At 37.0% G+C, this 22,882-nt stretch overlaps 1 pseudogene; it reads left to right on the forward strand.

The window, feature by feature from the left end:
• Positions 1 to 2,328: 2,328 nt before the first annotated feature.
• Positions 2,329 to 4,865, forward strand: LOC105855481 (putative ATP-dependent RNA helicase DDX4 pseudogene; annotated as a pseudogene).
• The last annotated feature ends 18,017 nt before the right edge of the window (positions 4,866 to 22,882 follow it).

The following is a 22,882-nucleotide window of genomic DNA, read 5'->3' on the forward strand; positions in this document are numbered from 1 at the left end:
AGACCACCAAGGATTGAGTCCTATGCCACAACTTACACAAAAACAAGTAATTACTTCATAGTAAAGTCGCTAGGGCATATATACGCAGCACTTTATAAATTGAAAAATAAGGTACAGAATACACATAGGCTAGCTTGTTAAACATATTTGTATTGTTTCTAAAGGGTAAGATAATTTAATACATGTCATCCCAGATCTTCACTTATATAATCTGAACTCCAATTCTGGAAAAATGAAAACCAAACAAATATAGACATGTTAGTTGAGCCAAGGCATTGCAGTCATGGCTGAAACGCAGAGGCATTTAATAGCTATCTCGGAGAGTGACAAATCACCTGCCTCAATTGGCTCTAACTAGAACTATCAGCCACATATGCTCATTATGAGCCATAAATGTCCATAATTAACTAAAAGTGGGGGGAAAAAGGAAGGTAATGTCCACCGACTTCTATGTATCTATTATCCTATTTCATCTTTAGAGATATCCTTAATGCCTGCATTCTTAAATTCAACAAAAAGTGACCGATACAATTATTTTAGATTTTATCTCAGCCACCACATAAATTGAGTTGAAATTAGAGGCAAACGGCAATTGAGGGAGACAGATGAGAATGGACCCAGAGAATGTTGTAATAGAGGTTGATATTTTACTCTTTTAAGACTGAAATGTACTGTTTAAGAAAGCTGTGGAGCAATCTTTGAGTGAGGACTCCATCTCTGGACTAATCTTTTTAACCCAAGGGTATAAATCAGGAGAGATTTTAAAAAAACAAAACAATAACAGAAAGACCCAAACTTTCAATATCTCACAAAGACAAATTTTATGAAGAATTTCTGCTATCCAGAATTTCCAAGGCTCCCACTCTTCCAGAAACATGTTTTTGCATCCTGAGTTTTGCAAAATATGCCATGGTATTTGCATCAAAGAAAAAAAATTCTTAATGATTTCACAAGAAACAAGCCTGCAGTTTCTTTCTAAAAGTCTCCCTTGTGTATGTATAAAAACTTCATGATATTGCCAGGAACCCAGCCAGCCCAGACACCGCCTCTATGTGCTTGCTTTTTAGAATTCTGTGACATGCACACTGCCTGCTGAGGGTCTGAAAGGAGAGCAGTCAGAGGATAATGAGACAATTTCAGATGTCTTCACATTCTGTCAAAGTGAACGTTGGAAAGTGTTTATCACTATTATTTACACAATATTGTAAGAAAAAAGATTTTGAAATTTGATGTTGGTCTGGAACACTTGGTTAATACTTCTTGAATAATAACCAAAACATAATTGCATAGTAACACTGCAGCATATCACTGTGAGGGAATCACCAGGGGGAAAATGGTTTCATGATCTTGACCTTTTGTGCCTTCCAAACTAACATTTTATACAGGAAACATATTCTGGGAACTTCTTATTCCTATCACAACCCATTACTCATTGAACAATGAAGAATGACTATAGCATTAAAAAATAAACCTTTATTCAGGTATAATTGATTCACAATAAACTGATTATATATAGGTGTACAATTTGATAAGTTTTGATATATGTTTCATAGCCATGCAATCACCACCACAATCTTTCCTCATTCTCCTTTGTAGTCCCTCCTCCTGTCTCTCCCCTGCCCTACTTCCCCTAATCCCAGGCAACTACCTATCTGCTTTGTGTCACTTTAGATTTGTTTGTGTTTTCTAGAATTTTATGTAAGTGGTCTCTGTATACACATAAGCTTTAGTTCTTCTTCAATAAATACCCAGGAGCGAAATGACTGGGCCATGTGTTAAAACTACATATAATATTATCAGAAACTGCCAAACTGGTTTCCAAAGTGATTATACCAGTTTACAGTGCCATTTTACATATGAGAAGTCTAGTTCTTCCAAATCCTCACCAACTCTTGATATGGTCAGTCTTTTCATTTAAAGCATTCTAAAAAGTATAGGGTGGTATCTCACTGTGGTTTGAATTTGTATTTTCTTCATAACTAATAATATTAACCATCTTTTTATGTGTTTATTTGGCATCTGTATATATTTTCCGGTGATGTCTTTGGTAAAATATTTTGCCTGTTTTTAAATTGGATTGCTTATCCTTAACGGCGGTCCCCAACCATTTTGACACCATGGACCGGTTTCACGGAAGACAGTTTTTCCACGGACTGGGTGGGTTGGGGGAGGGCAGAGGGCATCGCCTTCAGCTCAGATCATCAGGCGTTGGATTCCCATGGAGAGCACACAACGTGGACCCCTCCACAAGCACAGTTCTCAGTAGGGTTCAGGGTCCTGTGAGGGTCTGATGCCGCAGCTCATCTAATAGGCGGGGCTGGGGCGGTGATGCGAGCAATGAGGAGCAGCTGTGGCTGCCGGTGCGGCTTCCTTGCTTGCTGCTGGCCTCCTGCTATGCAGCCCGTTCTTGGCCTGCTGGGGACCAGTGCCAGTCTGCGGCCGGGGGTTGGGGACCAGAGTTTTATTATATATATGCTTTGCAAATATTCCTCCAGGCTGTGGCTTGTCTTTTCATTCTCTTACAATGTCTTTTGAAGAGAAATTTATAATTTTGATGAATTCTAACTTATCAATTTTTCTTTTATAGATTGTGCTTTTGTTGTTGTAGCTAAGAAATCTTTGCTTAACCTCTGGTCACAAAGATTTTCTTGTATTTTTTCCCTAGCAGTCTTATTATTATAGTTTTAGGTTTTACATCAGATCTATAATCCTTCTTTAGTTAATTTTTATATGTGGTTTAAGGTATTAATCAAAGTGTTTTCTTTTTGTATACAGATATCCAGAACCATTTGTTATAAAGATTTTTTTCCTCCACTGAATTGTTTTTGCACCTTTGTCAAAAATTTGTTGTTTGTATAAGTTTGAGTACATTTCAAGTAAGTTTGAAGAAGGTGACAGCTCTGGTTTCTGGAGAGAGTCTAACAATGACCATGAAGATAATCAAACAAGGAGCAAAGGGTTTTCCAAGAGAGGCGGCTATCAAGCTGGAAATGATTCAGAAGCTTCAGGGCCATCCAGAAGAGGTGGAAGAGGTAGTTTCCGAGGTTGCCATGGAGGATTTGGTCTAGGACGCCCAAATAATGAATTCGACCAAGATGAGGGTATGCAGCCCACTAGTGGCCTTTTCAGTTCTAGAAGACCAGCATTAAGTGGCAAAGGTAATGGTGACACTTCTCAAAGCCAAAGTGGCAGTGGAAGTGGACGAGGTGGTTACAAAGGTTTAAATGAAGAAGTAATAACAGGTTCTGGAAAGAATTCTTGGAAGTCAGAAGCAGAAGGAGGAGAAAGTGGTGACATTCAAGGACCGAAAGTCACCTATGGTGAGGACTCCATCTTTGCACACTATCAGACAGGCATAAACTTTGACAAATATGAAACTATTCTTGTAGAAGTATTAGGACATGATGCACCACCAGCAATTCTGACTTTTGAAGAAGCTAATCTCTGTCAGACACTGAATAACAATATTGCTAAAGCTGGTTATACTAAGCTTACTCCTGTGCAAAAAATATAGTATTCCTATTATATTAGCAGGATGAGATTTGATGGCTTAGGCTCAAACAGGGTCTGGGAAGACTGCAGCTTTTCTCTTGCCAATTTTGGCTCATATGATGCGTGATGGAATAATGGCCAGTCGTTTTAAAGAGCTGCAGGAACCAGAGTGTATTATTGTAGCACCAACTCGAGAATTAATCAACCAGATTTATCTGGAAGCCAGAAAATTTTCTTTTGGGACTTGTGTAAGAGCTGTTGTTATACATGGGGGAACCCAGTTGGGACATTCAATTCAACAAATAGTACAAGGCTGTAATATATTATGTGCTACTCCTGGAAGATTGATGGACATCACAGGCAAAGAAAAGATTGGTCTGAGACAAATCAAATATTTAGTTTTGGATGAAGCTGATCGCATGTTGGATATGGGTTTTTGACCAGAAATGAAGAAATGAATTTCTTTCCCAGGAATGCCATCAAAGGAAGAGCGTCAAACTCTTATGTTCAGTGCAACTTTTCCAGAAGAAATTCAAAGGTTGGCTGGGGAGTTTTTAAAGTTGAATTATTTGTTTGTTGCTGTTGGACAAGTGGGTGGAGTATGTAGAGATGTTCAGCAGACCATTCTCCAAGTTGGCCAGTACTCAAAAAGAGAAAAACTTGTCGAAATTCTACAAAACACAGGTGGTGAAAGAACTATGGTCTTTGTTGAAACTAAGAAAAAAGCAGACTTTATTGCAACTTTTCTTTGTCAGGAAAAAATATCAACTACAAGTATTCATGGGAGCAGAGAGAGAGAGAGAGAGAGAGAACAAGCTCTTGGAGATATTCGCTGTGAAAAGTGCCCAGTTCTTGTTGCTACTTCAGTAGCTGCCAAAGGACTGGATATTGGAAATGTTCAACATGTTATCAATTTTGATCTTCTTTCTACCAATTGATGAATATGTTCACCGAATTGGGCGTACTGGTCGTTGCGGGAATACTGGCAGAGCTATTTCCTTTTTTGATCCTGACTCAGATAACCGTTTAGCCCAGCCTCTGGTGAAAGTACTGTCAGATGCTCAACAGGATGTTCCTGGGTGGTTGGAAGAAATTGCCTTTAATACCTATGTTCCTGGCTTCAGTGGTGGTAGTACAAGAGGAAATATGTTTGCATCAGTTGACACTAGAAAGAACTACCAGGGCAAGAGCACTTTGAACACAACAGGGTTTTCTTCTTCACAAGCTTCCAATCCAGTAGATGATGAGTCCTGGGATTAAAGCTAGAGCATCCTTCAAGTCTGTGGTACAATTTTGATGCAGAGAAGAAAATAGTTTTGATTTTTGAGTTTTTAACAGAAGTATGAAACCTGACATTCTCATATCTCTGGATGTCCTTCTGTTCTACTCCCACCCTTAAAAAAATTCTTACTGACTAGTTATATGAGACGCTAAAAGTTACAACGTTGCAGTTACTGATACAAATGGTGTTAATGGGAAATATTAAAACATTCTAAATGTCTTGCTTATTTCTAATGTATTCTTCAGGGGGTTTAGACATGTTTTATGTCTAAATTCTAAGTCTTAGTATAGTGCTTAAAACAAGCTGTAAGATATGATACACTTTTGGTTAAAAATTGTGTCTCATTTTTACTTGAGCCTTTAAAACAGTACTGTAGTATTTCACTATAATGTGATAACATGATTTTCATGAAACAGTGAAAGACTTAAGCCTTTAAAAGTGATTTTTATTTTAGATCATCAGATATGTGGTGAAAATGGCTAAATGTTTGCAATGTGAGCTCTGTACTCAATGGCATAATAAATGTTTGTTTTACAGACTTTCCTTCAAAATAAAGGCTGAAATACATTTTCCTCTGAAAAAAAAAAATACTATCTACCCCTCTCTACTAAAATGTTGAAAATATATATGATTTTATGAGAAAATAAAAATTATAAACATGAATTAACCATATTCATTAGATTAATAACCATGGAAAAAATGGGAAACGTTTTCAAAGAATACCGAATTGACTACATATTAGAAGCATAGCCTTAAATGCCATTATCCTACTGTCCTTACAACCTTGGATAACACCACTCTCTGCCTCATCCAACCATCCTCTGAGCTCTGCTGGAGAAAAATCACAGTCAAGTAGATGGAATCTAATATAGTTTTATGGTCATCAACCTCAAATGGGCTCTCAGCTCTGAATGACAACTACAGAACAATGTTTTTCTAGTTGTGTTACTTCCCTATTCTCTACATCTCTATAACATAGATAAAAATCTTCTCTATTCTTCTCAAACTTTTGAATTCTGCCACCTCCTACCTTGACAAATCACTCAGCAGGCAATCTGAGGCAATCAGACTTCTGTTTTCTTGAAGAAACAAAAGCCATCAGAAGAACTCCCTCAAATTCCTGCTACCAGAACAATAATACAAAACTATCCGTATATGAATCTTCTTCTCTTTCTTCCTGTTTCAGAGAAAGAAGTGGCCTACCTCTTATGCATTTCAAGTACCTTACGCTTTTAATGTCTTCTCTTTTTCCTATATAGTCAAACTGCCTCTCTCTACTGGTTTTTTCCCACCAGTCTTCCAACATCTCCCCTCCCACAGTTTCCCTCCTTTCTTGCTCCCCTTCATTTTTTCATCACTCTTTCATTCCACAGCCTACCATATTCTGGCTACTGGTCCCAACAAAACTCCCCTTGTCAAATTCATCCCTGACCTTCATGTTGTTAATCCAATTGATACTTTTCAGTTCTTCTCCTGCTTGTCCCCTAGGCAGTATTTAATACTCTTGACAATACTCTCCTCACCTTCCACCTAATTAACAGAGTTTTTATTTTTTACTTACCTCATATCCCTATGGATTGAATTTCCACTTCATAATACAATTTGTAATGATGTATTGCTGCACTTATTTGATTAGCAGTATGAGGCATAAAGACCACAGCCTGCCAAAGCAAGTCTCCTTCCCACCCTTGTGCCCCAATTTCCTTATCCAAAGGGTGTGTGCTATACGTATTGTGTAAGTCTGGAGCTGCAGAGTGCTGGCTTTCCCAACTAGAGAAGACTCTGTTTGCCAAAGAGTAAAGGCTGTACAAAAGACATAGAGCTGAGAGATGGAGAAAGGCAGGTTCCTGATCACATTGCTTGAATATATGGATCTAATTGACTCTGACCCCATTCAATATCTGGAATTTTCTAGGAATGAGGAAGAATAAGTTCCACCCCACCCTTTTTTTTTTTTTTTTTTTTTTTTTGGCAAACTTGGCTTGAATTGAGTTTCCTTTTTTGTTTTTTTTTTTTACTTCCCCTACCCCTTAGCCTTTAATTGAGTTTATTTACTTTGAAACTGAAACAGTCCTGCCTAATGCTAAGGAGATGGGTTTTAGAAATTTCTAGGACACAAAATTGACAGGGCTTCATGATAATTGGATATGGAAAATTAATTTTTCAGATGGAGATTTAGGCTGGGAGAAGGTTGGATAGGGTCCTACATACAAGCCAGAAGAGGTGTTTACGTTTCACAAAATTACAATATGTGATTATGTATGGAAGGATGAAGATCAGAAACAAATTAAGAGTCTGAAAGCTAGTAATTTGGGTAGATGATCAAGGCTAAGCTAAGATTCTACGAATCAGACACTAGAGAGTCCATAGAATCCTGGTCTTAAATAAGCCTCAGTTAGGAAACAGATCAGTTTAGCTAGGGAATTTGTGAAGTTATCAGTTGCCAAGAAAAAATCAAGGATCTAGAAACAAATAGATCAAAGTTACACTGGATAGGTGTAAGGGTGATTGGGTCTTGTTAACCAAGGCAGGTAAACATACATATGAAATGGAAAAAAAGAAAAAATGGGTTAGATGGAACAAGACAATAATACTAGCAACCAAAGCTTTAAAAGTAATTTAGAAGAAGAAGGACAGTTTATTCTTTGGGTTTTTTTGCCATTACTGCTGAGAGAAGGTAGCTCTGGGCACAAAAGACTGCATAAAAAGTAGTTGTCCTTAGTGTTAGGTGATGTGATAGTCAATCTCATTAAGGCTAAGATAAGGGTCAGAAAACTAAACATACTGAGATGTTCTTAATTTAAAAGATTAAAAGAATGAAAGGATAAAAAGATCAAAGAAAATTACAACCAAAAAGATCACTCATATTCCGAAAAATAAAGCAGAGAAGAGACATTGACATTCAAATGTCTATGGGCAAAAGTCCACAGTCCAGTTTAACGTTGATGTTGTTTTCTTTTGGATGTGAGAAAGAGAGAATCAGGTTAAAATACTGACCTTGAAGAAGTTATGCTCAGCCTGGGTGTCTTTTTAAGTTAAAAAGAGGCACTTCTGATTCATTGCACAGTTTGGGTAAGATTTCCTTATACCCAGTGTGAAGCGTTAATAACTGATTCAATTCTGGCTCTGTGCTAATTCAAACATCCTCTCCTATTTGTATACCATTCAGGGTGGAGCTGAAAGACTTTATCAAAAACTAAGGAAAGCTGCCTATACGATGTTGCTGAGTTCACCCAAACCTGCCAGTCATTCACAAGGTGAAGCCGATGTTAAACTTTTCAATTAAAAAACACATTTTATAAGACTTTGGGGATATAATTCAGCAGTAGAAGAAAATTTTGCTAGGTGTAAGTTTCCTAAAAATACCATGGGAGCCAGAGTAAGGCTGATTATGACCCCTCAGACTCTCCCATCTTCTTCTCTCAAACCATCCAAATAAGTGTTGCCTGATTCTAGAATTACAAATAAAGCCAATTGAGATCTTTAACTAAATTTGGTGAAATTTTGTCTTTTGACAGGCCCCTTTAAGCATTTTTTCCTAGAAGTTTCTTTGAAAATTGTCAAATATTTAACAGAGGAAGAAGCTAAAACCTGGTGTTCTGAGAAATTAATATGAAATAAATGTGAAATGGGTATTTAGAATTATGCACTTGATTTAATTTCATTTTACTGAAAAGGAAGCTAAAATGGAAGTAGAATTGACAGGTCATGGTGACAGACTTCTATGCACTGTTGTTTCTCTCTGGAACTCTCTATTTTGTGTTCCAATCCCTGCTCTGCCTCTTGCCAGCTGTGTGAAGTTGAGAAAGTTATTTAGGCTCAAAAGGTGGTTATACGAAGTCAATGGGCTAACACCTGTAAAGACCTCAGCACAGTCCACACACAGAGGTGAGCACTCGGCAATGTTGGCAGTTCAGAACAGAAAATCTCTGCCTCAGTCACTGTGTTGCTAAGTGACTTCTTTAAAACAGCCACAGCTTCTCTGAATCTGTGTCTTACTTTATAAAATACTTATCCCAAAGGACTGTTGTGAGACTCAGATGAGCCACTGGTGGGCAGGAGCTTCATAAATGCAGTCTCGTCAGGTCAGGTGCTCTTGTTGGGAGTACAGTGTGCCAGAAAGAAGACGGGATCCAAAGCCAGATGGATCTGACTTCAAATGCTGGCTCTCTGGCTTTCCCAGTGGCTCTGCAGCCTGAGAAATGTCACTCACCTCTTTCACATCTTCCTCATCTGCAGAGTGCAGGTAATAACCTCAACCCTGACCTTGCTGGAAATTAAGTGAAAGAACTTACTAAAGCACCAAACACCATGCCTGGCCCATGCGGGTGATGTTCAGTGAATTCTAGCTTACTACATTTCTTTTGATTTTTTTTCCCCTCCAGTGATGATTTTACCCGTTGGTCTGCAGAGTGATACAAAACACAATAGATAACATGCCAAAGCTTCACTTTTTGGTTGCTGTGGATGAGTCTGTTCAGACCATAGAAGACATAGTCAAGGTACAGTGGCTTCATCCCATACTTTGAAGACATATCTTAAATAGTTTTACCTCCTATAGTTATGGAGTCAGTTGTGCAAACAAGACTAAGACTCCTATAATAGAATGTCCTCAAAACCCAAACTCACTATCTGCATTTGCAGTATTTACTTTCAGAAATTACTACCAAAATGGCCTTTCTCCTTTATATGCATGAAGGGAAACAAGAAAGACTACTGTTGGGCTCCTGTTGAGAAGATGGGAATCGTTCCACCACAGACACACACCAATGACACACTAGAAGACTGAAATGTGTGTGTGGACACTTGTCTCCTCCCCCCGCCCTCACCCACCCCAAAATCAGAAGTAATATGAACCATCCAAAGAGCTAGTTTATTCTTATTCGTTTTAACTGAATAGTAAGAGTCGAGCGAATGAATGAAAATCAAAATGTTCTTAATTGAAACTAAAAAATTCAAACCAAAAAGACAAAAAAGTATAAAGCTGCACCATAAAAAATCACTTTTGTCTCATGTACTTAAGAGGATGCCTTGGGAATTTCCACTTCCAGGAAGATAGAGTAGATATAATAATTTTTCCTATTCCTCCCACTAACTATAGCTGAATACCCTAGACATTATATAGAAAAAAAATAAGATGACTCTGAAAGGTAGAAAAAGAAGGCCTCCTGGGATCTGAATAACAACATAGAGGTAAATTCCCTGGCTTTTCTTTTTGCCTCATATATCCCAGACTTGGAGCTGAAGAAGCTGACAACCCAAAATCGCCAATTGGTATGGACAAGAAAAGCCCCAACAAAAGCTTTCTGTCCCTTGCCAACAGACCAGGAAAAAGACAGCCTGGCAAGGCAGACAACTTTTAAACAATAACCACTCTACTCCACCCAAACACCACAGAAAAAGCAGTAAAACCTCCCCCAACCCAAGCTAGTAAAGTCTGAGTGGGGAGCCTAGACTTCCATCCTCAAGAAAATGTAACAGAACACCTCAGTACTCCTATAGAGATACAGTAACAGGAGACCTAATGGAGAGTCAGGCCTTTTGACACGGCCTAGCAGTAACGAGGCCATCCCTACTGTGGTGTAGTGCAGAGTAGACCTGGGAAGAAGCCAGAATTCCCACCTCTGCCCAGCAGTAATGAGGTGCCTCCGCACACTTGTGTGTCAACAAAGGCTGACTGAGGAGCCTGTACTTCTACCTCTTCCTGGCAGTAATGAGGCAGTGTCCCCCAATTTCCCTACCAGAGCAGTGCTACCAAAAAAGAAAGTCAGCTAAAATAGAAAGTTTAAATAAGATCCAGAGTATCAGAATACAATATGAAAATATCCGGGTTTCAATAGAAAAATCACTCATCATACCAATGAAGAGCTCAGACTGAATGAAAAAAGACAATCAATAGATGCCAACACTGAAATGAAAGAGATGTTAGAATTATCTGACAAAGATTAAATAGCCATGATTTTAAAAATGCTTCAATGAGAAATTATAAACACACTTGAAACAAATGAAAAAATCACAACCTCAGCAAAGAAATGGATGCTATAAAAAAGAAACAAATGGAAATTTTAAAACTAAAAACAACCAAAATAAAAAGCTTAGTATATGGAGTCCTGTTTTCTAATTCATTCTGCCATTCTCTGTCTTTTAATTGGTGGATTTTAACCATTTATATTACATATTGTTATTGATATGTTAGGGCTTAAGTCTTCCATTTTATTTTTTGTTTTCCATTTTGTTTTTTGTTTTCTGATTGTTCTCTGTTCTTCATTTCCCTGTTTATTTTTCCTAACTTCTTGTGGGTTACTTGTACCTTTTTTAAGAATTCCACTTTGATTTATCTATAAATTTGCAGTATATCACTTTGTATAGATTTTTACTGGTTGCTTAACTACTACAGTATATGTATATAACTTATCCAATCTACTGGTGGGACCATTTAGCCTGTTTGAATGAAGAAAAATCTTACCTCCCTATGTCTTTTTACCTTTCCCCATTTATAATATAATTGTCTTAAATATTTTCCCTACATACATTGAGAACCACATTTGACAGTGTTATAATTTTTACTTCAACCATCAAGCATAATTTAGAAAACCAAGAGAACAAAAGCCTTTGTTCCCATATTTTTTTCTTCCATGCTTCTTCTTCTTTCCTGATGTTTCAAGATCTTTCTTTTATCCTTTTCTTTCTACTTGAAGAACTTTCTTTAGCCATTCTTTAAGGGTAGATCTGCTGGCAACAAATTTTCTTAGCTTTCCTTCATCCGAGAATGTCTTCATTTCTCCTTCATTCCTGAAAAATATTTTCACTGTGTGACAGTTATCCTAGGTTGACAGTTATTTTGTTTCAGCCCTTGAAAAATATTGTGGCACTTTCTTCTGGCCTCCATGGTTTCCAATGAGAGATTTTCTGTTATTCTAATTGTTTTTCTTTTTACTCTGATAGGGAAGGTATCATTTTTCTCTGGATGCTTTCAAGATTTGTATCTGTCTTTAGCTTTCAGAAGTTTAATTATAATGTGTCTTGGCATAAATTTCTTTGGCTTCAGTCTGTTTGGGTACCAGGTCCTTGCATGTGGGTTTAGGTCTCTTGCCAATTTGGAGAAATTTTCAGTCATTATATCTTTGAGTACTTGTTCGGCCCAGCCTCTTTCCCCTTCTCTTCTTCTCTCAAGAGTTAAAGGACTCAAGAGAGTGAAAGACAAGCAACAGAGTGATAGGGACATTATTTGCAAGCCACATATTTCATACAGGACTATGAAATATCTAGAATATACAAAGAATTCAATAGTAAGAAAATAATTATAAAATGGACAGAACACATGAAGAGACATTTTATAGATCTTAAATAAGCCCATGAAAAGATTTTTCAATATCATTAGTTGTTAGAAAAATGCAAATTAAAACCACAATTAGGTATCACTACATGCCTATCAAAATGACTAAAATAAAAATAGACAATAAGCAGGATGTGGACACTGGAATCCTCATGCATTGCCAGTGAAAATATAAAATAACACAGACACTCCAAAAAGATTTGGCAGTTTCTTAAAAAGCTAAACATACAACTACCATACAACCCAGCAAATACACTCCTAGGCATTTATCACAGAGAAATGAAGACTTATTTTCACACAAAAGCCTGTATTTGAATATGTATACCAGCTTTATTCACAATAACCAATAAAAGAATGATTTTTTAAAACTGCAGTACATTTAAATCATGAAATACTACTATGCAATAAAAAAGAAGCAACCTATTAATACAAACAACAATCTGGATGAATGCTCAGAGAATTATGCTAAGTGAAAAAGTAAATCTCAAAAAGTTGCACACTGTGTGATTTCATTTACACAACATTCTTGAAATAACAAAATTAAAGAAACAGATAACAGAGTAGAGTTGCCAGAGGGTAAGGAGGATATGAGGTGAAAAGAGAAGAGGGTGTGGCTATAAAAGGACAACCTAAGGGATCCTTGTGGTGATAGAGATGTCAATATCCTAGTTGTGATACTAGACTATAGTTTTGCATGATGTTATCACTGGGGGAAACTAAGTAAAGGGTACATAGGATTTCTTTGTATTATTTCTTACAACAGCATGTGACTCTCAAAAATAAACAGTTTAATTTTTGTAAGTGCCCTTAATCACATTAAAGAACCAATTTGAAGTACAGAATTAGAATCCTCAGGTATAGTTTCTTTAGTGTAACTCCTCAAATACAGTTGTCAATCTAGAGAAACAAGTTATCTGCCCTGTACATACCTAACACACAATTGTGAGATAGACATACCAAAAGTGATACAGACACCTCTATTCAAAAAAGAAGAAAAAGAAAAGCACATGTAAATGACTGATCCATAGCAATTCTAAAATCCAGCAGAGCAAATGTTGAAAATTCCTTAATTAGGATACAGTCCTACTCCCGCCTGGGAATAACTCTCAATTTTTGGTTCCACTCCTGGGATCTTGAGTCTGTCTTCTGATTTATCCTTCGTTTTCCATGAAAAACAGCCCCATTATAGTTTATTCAGACTGCTTTTTGTCATAGAATTTGGAGCCCAAAGGCCTCTTTTCCTTTTGTACTCTCTTTCAGTAAAAGATGGTGGTATTTATGACAATAAAATTATCTTAAAAATATTTGTGGGTCTCCTTTAAGCCTTAGTGGGATTAGTTCCATTAGACAAAAGCCACACCTACACATCTCTGAAGACAAGCCCTCTCTACCTTGGGCTTCTGCTATGACTGCTGAAGTACCAAACCCTTAAGCTCCTTAGAACAGTTCTCTGAGGCACTTCTTTAGATCTTTCTGAAATCTTAACAAAGGATTTTACACTCATACCCATGGCGTTATTTGTACTGCCCTAGATTTGATCTTTGCTCAGAAGCCATTTCTTAATTTTAGTACCATTTGTTTTTGGAAAGGCTGGAGTTTTTAAAACATTGAGTCCTGACTCCTTTACAACAAACATTGCTTCCTTTAGCTTATGTCTTTTCTCTCACATTTTACTAGAAGCAACAAGAAAAAGCCAGCAGTCCCTTCAACACTGCCTAGAAATCTCCTTAACTAGATCACCCAGTTCATTAGACAAGTTTTCTCCTTTTTATGTTACCACAGACAACAGATTTCTCAATTTTCTGCCACACTATAGCAAGGATCCCCTTCTTTCCAATTTCTAATAATGTTTTTCTCACTTTCCTTTAATTCCTCACCCTCAGCTTTTCCAGAGGTCACCAGGCAAATACTAACAAACTTTTCAAGATTCTTCAAGTTTTCACTACAAGTGTTTTCACAGTCCTTCTAGTTTCTACCCACTCCCTGGTTCATATTAATACTACTCCCACATTTTAGGTATTTGATATAGCAGCACCAATTCTGGGCACCAAAAACAGTACTAATTATCTTTCATTGTGTAACAAATCACCCCAAAATTTATTTTCTTAAAATAAAGACAAATATTATTTTCTCACACATTTTCTGGGAGTCAGGAATTTTAGAGCAGTTTAGCTCTCCCAAGGGATTGCAGTCGTCTGAAGACTTGGCTGATGATGGAGGATCCACTTCCAAGATGACTTACTCACAGGGTTGGTAAGTTGACCTATTTGCAGAAGATCTTAGTTCGTCACAATCTGGACTTCTCCATAGGACTACATGAGAGTCCTCACAAGGCAGCTTCCCCAGAGTGAGTGATCCAGGAGATAACAAGGTAGAAGCTATAATATTTTTTATGACCAAACCTCAGCAGTCACGCTACATCATTTATGTAATATCCTATTGGCTACACAGGTCAGTCCTATTCAATGTGACAGAGTACTACACGAGGATGTGAATACCAGGAGGTGAAAACCACTGCAGGTCATCTTGAAAGCTGGCCACCACAGTAGAATAGAAAATATCAGAGTGCAAAACAAGAATTCTTAGCAAGAGATGTGCATATTGCAACAACTACTGCAGCCAACTACTATGAGCGATCTGAGAGAAACAGTGAGGCAGATGTGATAAATACACACATTAGCTAAGAAAGAGTCATTCAATATTTTGTTCACTGGCATCTTTTCTGATTTTTTGGAATGTGATGATCAATCCGATCACTGTAATGGGAGATTTAATGTTGAATGTTATATGGTTTAAGTTTATATTAATAGTTATGAAGATAACCTATGAAAGTATTGTTCTACCATTAGCGAAAGTGTTATGATTTTCAAGACTCTCAAGGACGTTTCATTAAAACTTTTCAGTGTGTTTTTGAGAAGGGATTTTAGGAAACATGACATTTTTCTAGTATGACAATTGTAACACTATGACAGAACTGATACAAATTTTTCTTAAAATGGGTAGTTTTATTATTAGAAGAAAAAAGAATGATAAATTAAAAAATACAGAGGTGTTCAAGTTCAAATACTGTACCTAGAGGTGTAAATAGTAATAATATTAAGAGTAGCATCCATTCTAATCAGTAATCTTAGACTTCATTTAAACCACTTTATCTCAAAAAAGAAAAATATCATGTGCAAAACCTATTAATAAAGTTTTTAAAATATGATTTTAACAAATGTGCAAAACTCAAATAAACTATCAGATCTAAATTTCTAATATTACAAATGAAAGCTTAAAAACTTCAAAATTTAAAAGTCGCTTAGAAACAATTCAAATATTTTCAAAGAAAGAAAAAGAAAAAGACAGTTATGAGCTACATCATAATATGTGGCAAAAAAGAGAATAATGCACAGAGCCTAAATAAATTATTCTAGAACTGCGGAATATGGTGTGTTCAATTATTTGTAGTAAATCAACCAGTAAATTTGAACTATACCGTTAGTGTCACAAAAAAAAAAAAAAAAAAAAAAAAAAAAAAAAAAAACAGGTAATGATTCAGGGTCCTGACCCATCAATGAAGTTATCAGGGGTCCAATTGCTTCAGCCCTTGTTATGCAAAGCCTACCCATGCGGTATTGGAGAAAGCAAACCCCCTCCAAGTTTCAGCTCCGCTTATCAAACTGGCCCACCTTGCTTTCCAAAGAATACCTGCTGACTGCTTTAGGGTTTTGCGCTTCCCTGTTCTTCCTTCTTCTTCCCCTGCACAGATGTTTGCATGTGTGTCTGTGTGGGTATGTATACATACTTTTAAAAAGAAAAAGAATAATAAACAAAATTAGTTGAATGGTCACCTCTTGGAAGAAGGCATGGGGACAGAATGGGAAAGAAAATAAAAGTAGATATGAGTTATTGGTAATTTTCTAGTTCTTGTATTGGATGATAGTTTTTTAAATTTATTATATTATGAATAAGTAAAATTAAAAGGATCATGCATATACCAGTGGTATTGACAGCACATTTGGAATCTGAGATTTTAGTCCAATTTTATGCAGCTCAGACCTATCTTTTTTTTTTTTTTTTTTGAGAAAGAGCCTTACTCTGTCACCCAGGCTAGAGTGCCATGGCGTCAGCCTAGCTCACAGCAACCTCAAACTCCTGGGCTCAAGCAATCCTTCTGCCAAAGCCTCCCGAGTAGCTGGGACTACAGGTATTAGCCGCCATGCCTGGCTAATTTTTTTTCTATGTATTTTAGTTGGCCAATTAATTTCTTTCTATTTTTAGTAGAGATGGGGTCTCACTCTTGCTCAGGCTGGTTTTGAAATCCTGACCTTGAGCCTATCTTTTTTTTAAAAAAAAAGGTTCAACAATATAACATGCATGTATACATTATCTTTATATGTCCCAGACCCAACTGAAACTCATAATCAGACAAGCACACATAAACATTAAAATATTTTAAATTTTGTTTTTATAATTTAAATTTATTTTCTGTATTTCATTTGAGTATTTAAAAATTACGTAAGCTTTCATCATACATTATAAGGGCGAACATTGTTTCAAGAGACATTTGTTTTAGGTGTGTGCGTGTATTGTATGTGTGTGAACATACAAAGGTATTAGAACACATGTCCCAGTCAAAAAATGTGAAAAACACTGCCCTAGGTCATCCTGAAAGCTGGATGCTTCTCCTCCCAGCTTCATCTTTTCCACTTGGTGTTGACCTTGTTATTGACTAAATTAGACCATTTTAAAACCACAGGATTTTATTCCTGGGTTACATTCAGATTTCTAGAAGAGGACTGCTGACAGCCATGATGGAGTTGAAAAGGGACTGAAAAAAAAATCCAGGAAGTTTCTCAGATTTCACAGCAAAGGACTGTCTCTCACACCTGTTCATGGTGACAGCTGGGAACTGCTGCTGGGATTTTTTAGGTGACCTTATCGCTTCCCAGACAGCCCAGAAGTTTATAAATTGAGACAGAGAATTACAGATAATCAAGAAATATTAGAAATATCCTTACTTTTAGGAAAACAGCTTGAAGACAAAGTCTTGGGCCACCAACAAACACCATAAAATTCTAACATATAAAAACCTCAAAGTGCCCTCTGCTGGCAGCCAGTGTTAACTACCACTAGTCTGTAATTAAAATAAGGAAGACTTCATTATATTAACTATATGTTCTCCAAATAACAAAATGGAAATGATGCTACATAAATTAAAAAGTGCTAAGTTACACAGAACCTATAGTTAAAAGACATTTTTGCAAGTTTTCAGGTATTACAAGCAAAATAAATCTATACACTATTTGAATATGAAATAGACTAATCATTTATAATATTGAGAATAATTGTTATATTAAAATACCTGTTCTGGGGCCAGGTGTGTTGGCACATGCCTGTAGACTCAGCTACTCGGGAGTCTGAGGCATGAAGATCACTTTAGCCCAGGAGTTTGAGGTTGCTGTGAGCTATGATGATGCCACTGCACTCCAGCCTGGGCAACAGAATGAGATTTTATCTCAAAAAAAAATAACTTTTATAATTTTGTATTATAAACAGGCATAGTTCTGTAATAAATATATGTCATATGTCTATGCTTCTAACTTTTACATTTTTCTTTGGCCAAAAACAAATCCCACGACTGTCCTCTTTCAGTCATTATGTAAAATTTCTACCTGCCTGAGGAAGATGTCCATAAAAACAAATGATAAATAAGTTTTGTGGAATTATTAAAATTAAATTTGCATTTGATATGGTTAATAAAGTAATTACCATTATATAAACTTGGGTTGAAAATAAAGTTAAATAAAATTAAGTAGAGGGATAAAATAATATCTTGAAAATTCAGATCACTGAAGTTAACAATTTCTAAACTGTATTATTTATTCCTGTGTCAGCAGTCATACGAAGATATTTAAAATATCCGAATCATTTTTCTCTCTCAACAAAATTAACTACCATAATTTGTATATTTACACACTAATAAACATAGTACATACTTAATTTTTATCTAGAAAAATTATAGAAGTTCTATGCTTCCTAATTTTCAAAGGTCTAATAATCTAGTGCCTAGATATTGAGGCCACTAAAAACTCACTATAACTTTGGGTATAACTCAGTGGACCAATGACATTTACACCCTAAGAGAAGAAACTATGAAACAATCTAGTTCTAGAGCTTTACATAAAAGATCAATGAAGTAATTTATTTTCCAATATGAATTAATTTTATGAATTTGCTATTCATACATTTTCTATATTAAAGTATCAATTAAGCCATTTCCAATTAATAATATTTTAGACATTATATTGATTATAAGTAGATGACTGGGTAAAAACACATCCATATAAAATCCTATTTTAAGAATTTTGAGGATAAAATTGGTGAATTGGGACAAAAGCTTACAAAATGGTTATTGGTTTAATAGACAAATATAAGCTACATACAGTTGACCTCCCTTATCCATGGGTTTGCATGCACCCGGTTCAACCAACCACAGATGGAAAATATTCAGGAAAAGAAAAAGGGATGGTTCTGTCTGTAGTTGAACATGTACAGACGTTTTTCCTAGTCGTTACTCCCTAAACAATATAGCATAACAACTATTGACATAGCATTTTATTAGGAATTATAAGTAACCTGGGGATGAATTAAAGGAGGATGTGGTTAGTCATATGCCAATTCTATGCCATTTTATGTAAGGGACTTGGGCATCCATGAATTTTGATAACCTTAGGGTTCCGGGAACAAATCCCCTGAGGATGATGTATTTACTGCTACATCCCTTCAGAGCACTTTGATCTGTACTAAAAGTTCTGTTTCCTTTTCTTTAATTACATACTTTGTTTCTATAGTAACTCTCAGGCAGCGGTCCCTAACCTTTTTGGCACCAGGGACCGGTTTCATGCGTGGAAGACAACTTTTCCATTGACAGGGCAAGGGGCGGGGAGGGGCGGGTGGGAGGCGGAGCTCAGGCTGTGATGCAAGGCCGGGTTATTAACAGGCCACATACGGGTATTGGGGCTGTGGCCAGGTGTTGGGGACTGCAGAAAGCATATAACCAGTTACAATATCCTTAAGCCTTATATATAGTGAATACTTTTCAGTTAATAAACAGTAATAAAAATATAATCCTTGTTTAGAACTTTATTTTCTTCCTGAATGTCTTTTAATTAGTCTGCAATAGGATTTACTACAACTGTAGTCTCACTGTACAATTTTGCATATTTAGAAAGAAAAATACAAATTCTAACCTAAATACCTAAGTCTAGTAGGAATTTACTGCCACCTTCAGGTTTTAATCAAAATGCACTGGGGCCATAGCTTTTACATTTCCAGAAGGCAAACAGTCCCTGGTTAATGTAGTAGAAATATTTTCTGGTTTTGGAAACAATGTACTATCTAATTTAGATTACAGTACACATGTCTTTCAGGAAATGTCATTTCACCTGTCTTTTGTGATTTTTTCTTTTTTTTGAGACAGTCTCATTCTGTTGCCCGGGCTAGAGTGTAGTGGCATCAGCCTAGCTCACAGCAACCTCAAACTCCTGAGCTCAGGCTATCCTCCTGCCTCAGCCTCCTGAGTAGCTGGGACTACAGGCATGTGCCAACATGCCTGGCTAATTTTTTCTATATATTTTTACTTGGCCAATTAATTTCTTTCTATTTTCTTTTCTTTTTTTTTTTAGTAGAGACGGGGTCTCGCCCTTGCTCAGGCTGGTCTCGAATTCCTGACCTCAAGTGATCCTCCTGCCCTGGCTTCCCAGAGAGCTATGATTACAGGCATGAGCCACCATGCCCGGCATGATTCTTTCAATAATGTGTAATTGAAAGTGAAAGCCTAAGTGTGTTGTATCAGTTATTACAATTATATGCTGGAAGCTCTCGGAACAGTATCCAGAATATACTTAAGTATTTTGAGGCTAAATCTAGCAAATAATAAAAAAACTCTCAAAGCAAAACTGTTTTAAATGCCCTCCAGCCAAAGGCCACCAGGAACACACTTGAACAAGTTGGGTTTCTTGTTCATTGCAGTGAGGGAGAAAGCACATCATGGGGCACTGTGAGTGCCTGAATAAGAAAGTGTTTGAAAGCACTTATAGGAGTGGGCTTGTATTCGAAGATGTTTGGTAGGGTTCAAGAAAGTGGGATTTGCTCTGGATAAGATGCTGTAAGGAAGTGGGGGCAATACTATAATTGAGTATCTTAATAAATCTTATTTATAAAGCAGGAAGAATGAAATGAAGCTATGCTATAATTGGCAAAGAAGCAGAAATCATTCACATTAGCCCGGATAGGGGAATGTTTAGTATTTTTGTGGTTGCAGACTGACCTTGTTTTTGTCTATACTTAGACAAGATTGGGGTGGTATGAAAGGGGTCTTGTTTTTTTGTCCTACTTCCTCATGGCCTTGTCTGATGTTGGTGTTCCATGAGATTATTTATGTTTAAAAGAACACCAAGGTTTATCTGTGAGTGCCTGGCAGTTCCTAGTTGTCAGGGACTGCTTTTCTCTTTCTCCCATGTACATTTGCAATTTCATGAATACCTTTTTTTTATTCCTTAAGTTTGTGGTAACATCATAAAAGTTTATTATGAGTTTCAAGATGGAAATCAATAGAATATGAAGCCAAAGTGTTTATCATAAATGTTATAAGAGTTTGAAAGCCAGCTCAAAATAATTTAGAAAAAGGGGCATTTATTGAAGACCCATGTAACATGAGAAAGCCTGGAGTGCAGAAGTATGATGGATCAGCTTATATCAGGAAGTTAAATGCTAGGAAACTATCTCTCATCTCTTTAGGTAGCTCCACAGGGCAGGAAACTTAATTGCCTATAATTTCCAAATCTTGTTGTTCCACTTTCAAACATCAAAGGGAGACTGACACTCTTTCCACAGTTACAGTTTGAAAGATCCCAGGGAAGGGTTTTAATTGTGGCAGCTTGAATTACATGCCCACCTAGCCCAATCAACTAGGACCAAGAATGGTGGAGCATTAGAGAAAGTGGTGTTCTCATTAGAACTACATGGTCAAATCAGGAAAGAAGCATTTCCAGGGAAAAGTAGAATTGGCATTCTGGGTAAACAAAAGAATTGAAGTCCAGCTGGGAGTAAAAATCAGTTCTGGGTTTTAGAAACATAACATTTGCTACAAAGAAAGGGCAAGAAGCAAAGGCGTCAGGTCTGGCCTCTTGGCAGACTGTTGTCCTGGTTCTTTGGCTGCTTGCTTGGAAAACTCATAAGCAGGGCTGGTGTGACAGAGTGACCACAGACAGGAAGCACTTCCACACAAACAGCTTTTATTGCAGAAAAGAAGGGAGCTACACAAAGAGAAAGTAAGTTCTAGGGAGGAACGGGTCAGTCTCCACAAGTGGAGAAAGACGGTGAAGACTCCCAGGTAGTTTCCTTTTATTTGTCTGGTCTGGGGGCGGGGCTTACGGGACGTGTGGGCCGTCACCAGACGAGTGATATACATGATTGACAGGTGTTCTTGCAGCGTGCAGCTCCACAGGTGTGTGTGCCTCAAACCTCAAGTTCTGCTCTTTGAGGTTGTTAGCTGCATTTTCCTGCAGTCCCTTCCCTGGCTTCCCCGCCCCTAGGAACCACCCTCCTGGCCTATATCTGCCACCTGCAAATTTGGTACCGGCCTAACAGTTCTGGGTTTTAGAAACATAACATTTGCTACAAAGAAAGAGCAAGAAACAAGGCAACCAGTTGGATCATCAGAATCATTCCAGTAAAATATACCCGTGTCTTGAACTAGGGAAGCATCAGTGGGAGTAAAGAGAATGATTTCAGAGTTAGAATCCTATATATAGCCCTTATATAGGATTTATCATGTAACAAGTACTGTTCTAAGCACTTGACACATATTAAATCCTCACCACAACCCTATGAAATATTATTTCCATTTTTAGATGGGGAAATTGAGGCACAAAGAGGTTAAGAAGTTGCCCACAATCATTCAGCTGATAAGTGGCAGAATTTACACCCAGTTAGTCTGGCTCCAAAATCCATGTGTTTAGCCACCTGCCACAATTTCTCCAAGATCTGAGTTTGGGTAGGTGGGAACACAGATGGAATGCATTTCGGGCTGGAGGAGGAATTCTAAGAGGAGATAAGATTTGGGTTTGTACATATTAAAAGTGTAAAGAGCATAATAGATGGAAATGCTCAGTGGGAAATTTGAAATATGTAACAAGGGTGAAGGTAGAGGTTTACTTTTGGGATTTGTTAGGACATATGTAGTAGCCAAAGCCTATGAAGTGAGTAAAGTCTTCTAAAGGGAGTAGAATGAGGGCTTAGCATGCAACCTGCAGACAACAAAGAGAAGGTAAAAGAATGATCTTGAATGATGACCTCAAAAATTAATTAACCTAGAGTTTCTGATGATTAAGAGAAATAGGCATCCTCCTATACTGTTAGTGGGAATGTAAATTGGTACAATTTATTTGCAGGGAAATTTGGCAAATACAATAAAATGCAAAATTCCCCTACCATTTGACACAGCAATTCTTGAAATTTATGCTACAAATATACTCTTTCCCAGGGTTAAAGATGTGTGTACAAGAGTGTTCACTTCAATCTTGTTTGATAAGAAGGAAGACAGGGAATGAGGGAAGGAAGGAGGAAGGAAGAGAACAACCTAAATGTTCATCAATATCGTGCTGGTATCCCACACCACAGAATTCCATGTGGTTATTCTATAAAAGTGAATACCATATGGTTATTACAAAGAAGAAGGTAGCTCTTTAGGGTCTGGCATGGAAAGATCACCAACATATGTTATG

This window comes from Microcebus murinus, chromosome 6 (genome assembly GCF_040939455.1).
Source record: "Microcebus murinus isolate Inina chromosome 6, M.murinus_Inina_mat1.0, whole genome shotgun sequence".
Lineage (NCBI taxonomy): Eukaryota > Metazoa > Chordata > Mammalia > Primates > Cheirogaleidae > Microcebus > Microcebus murinus.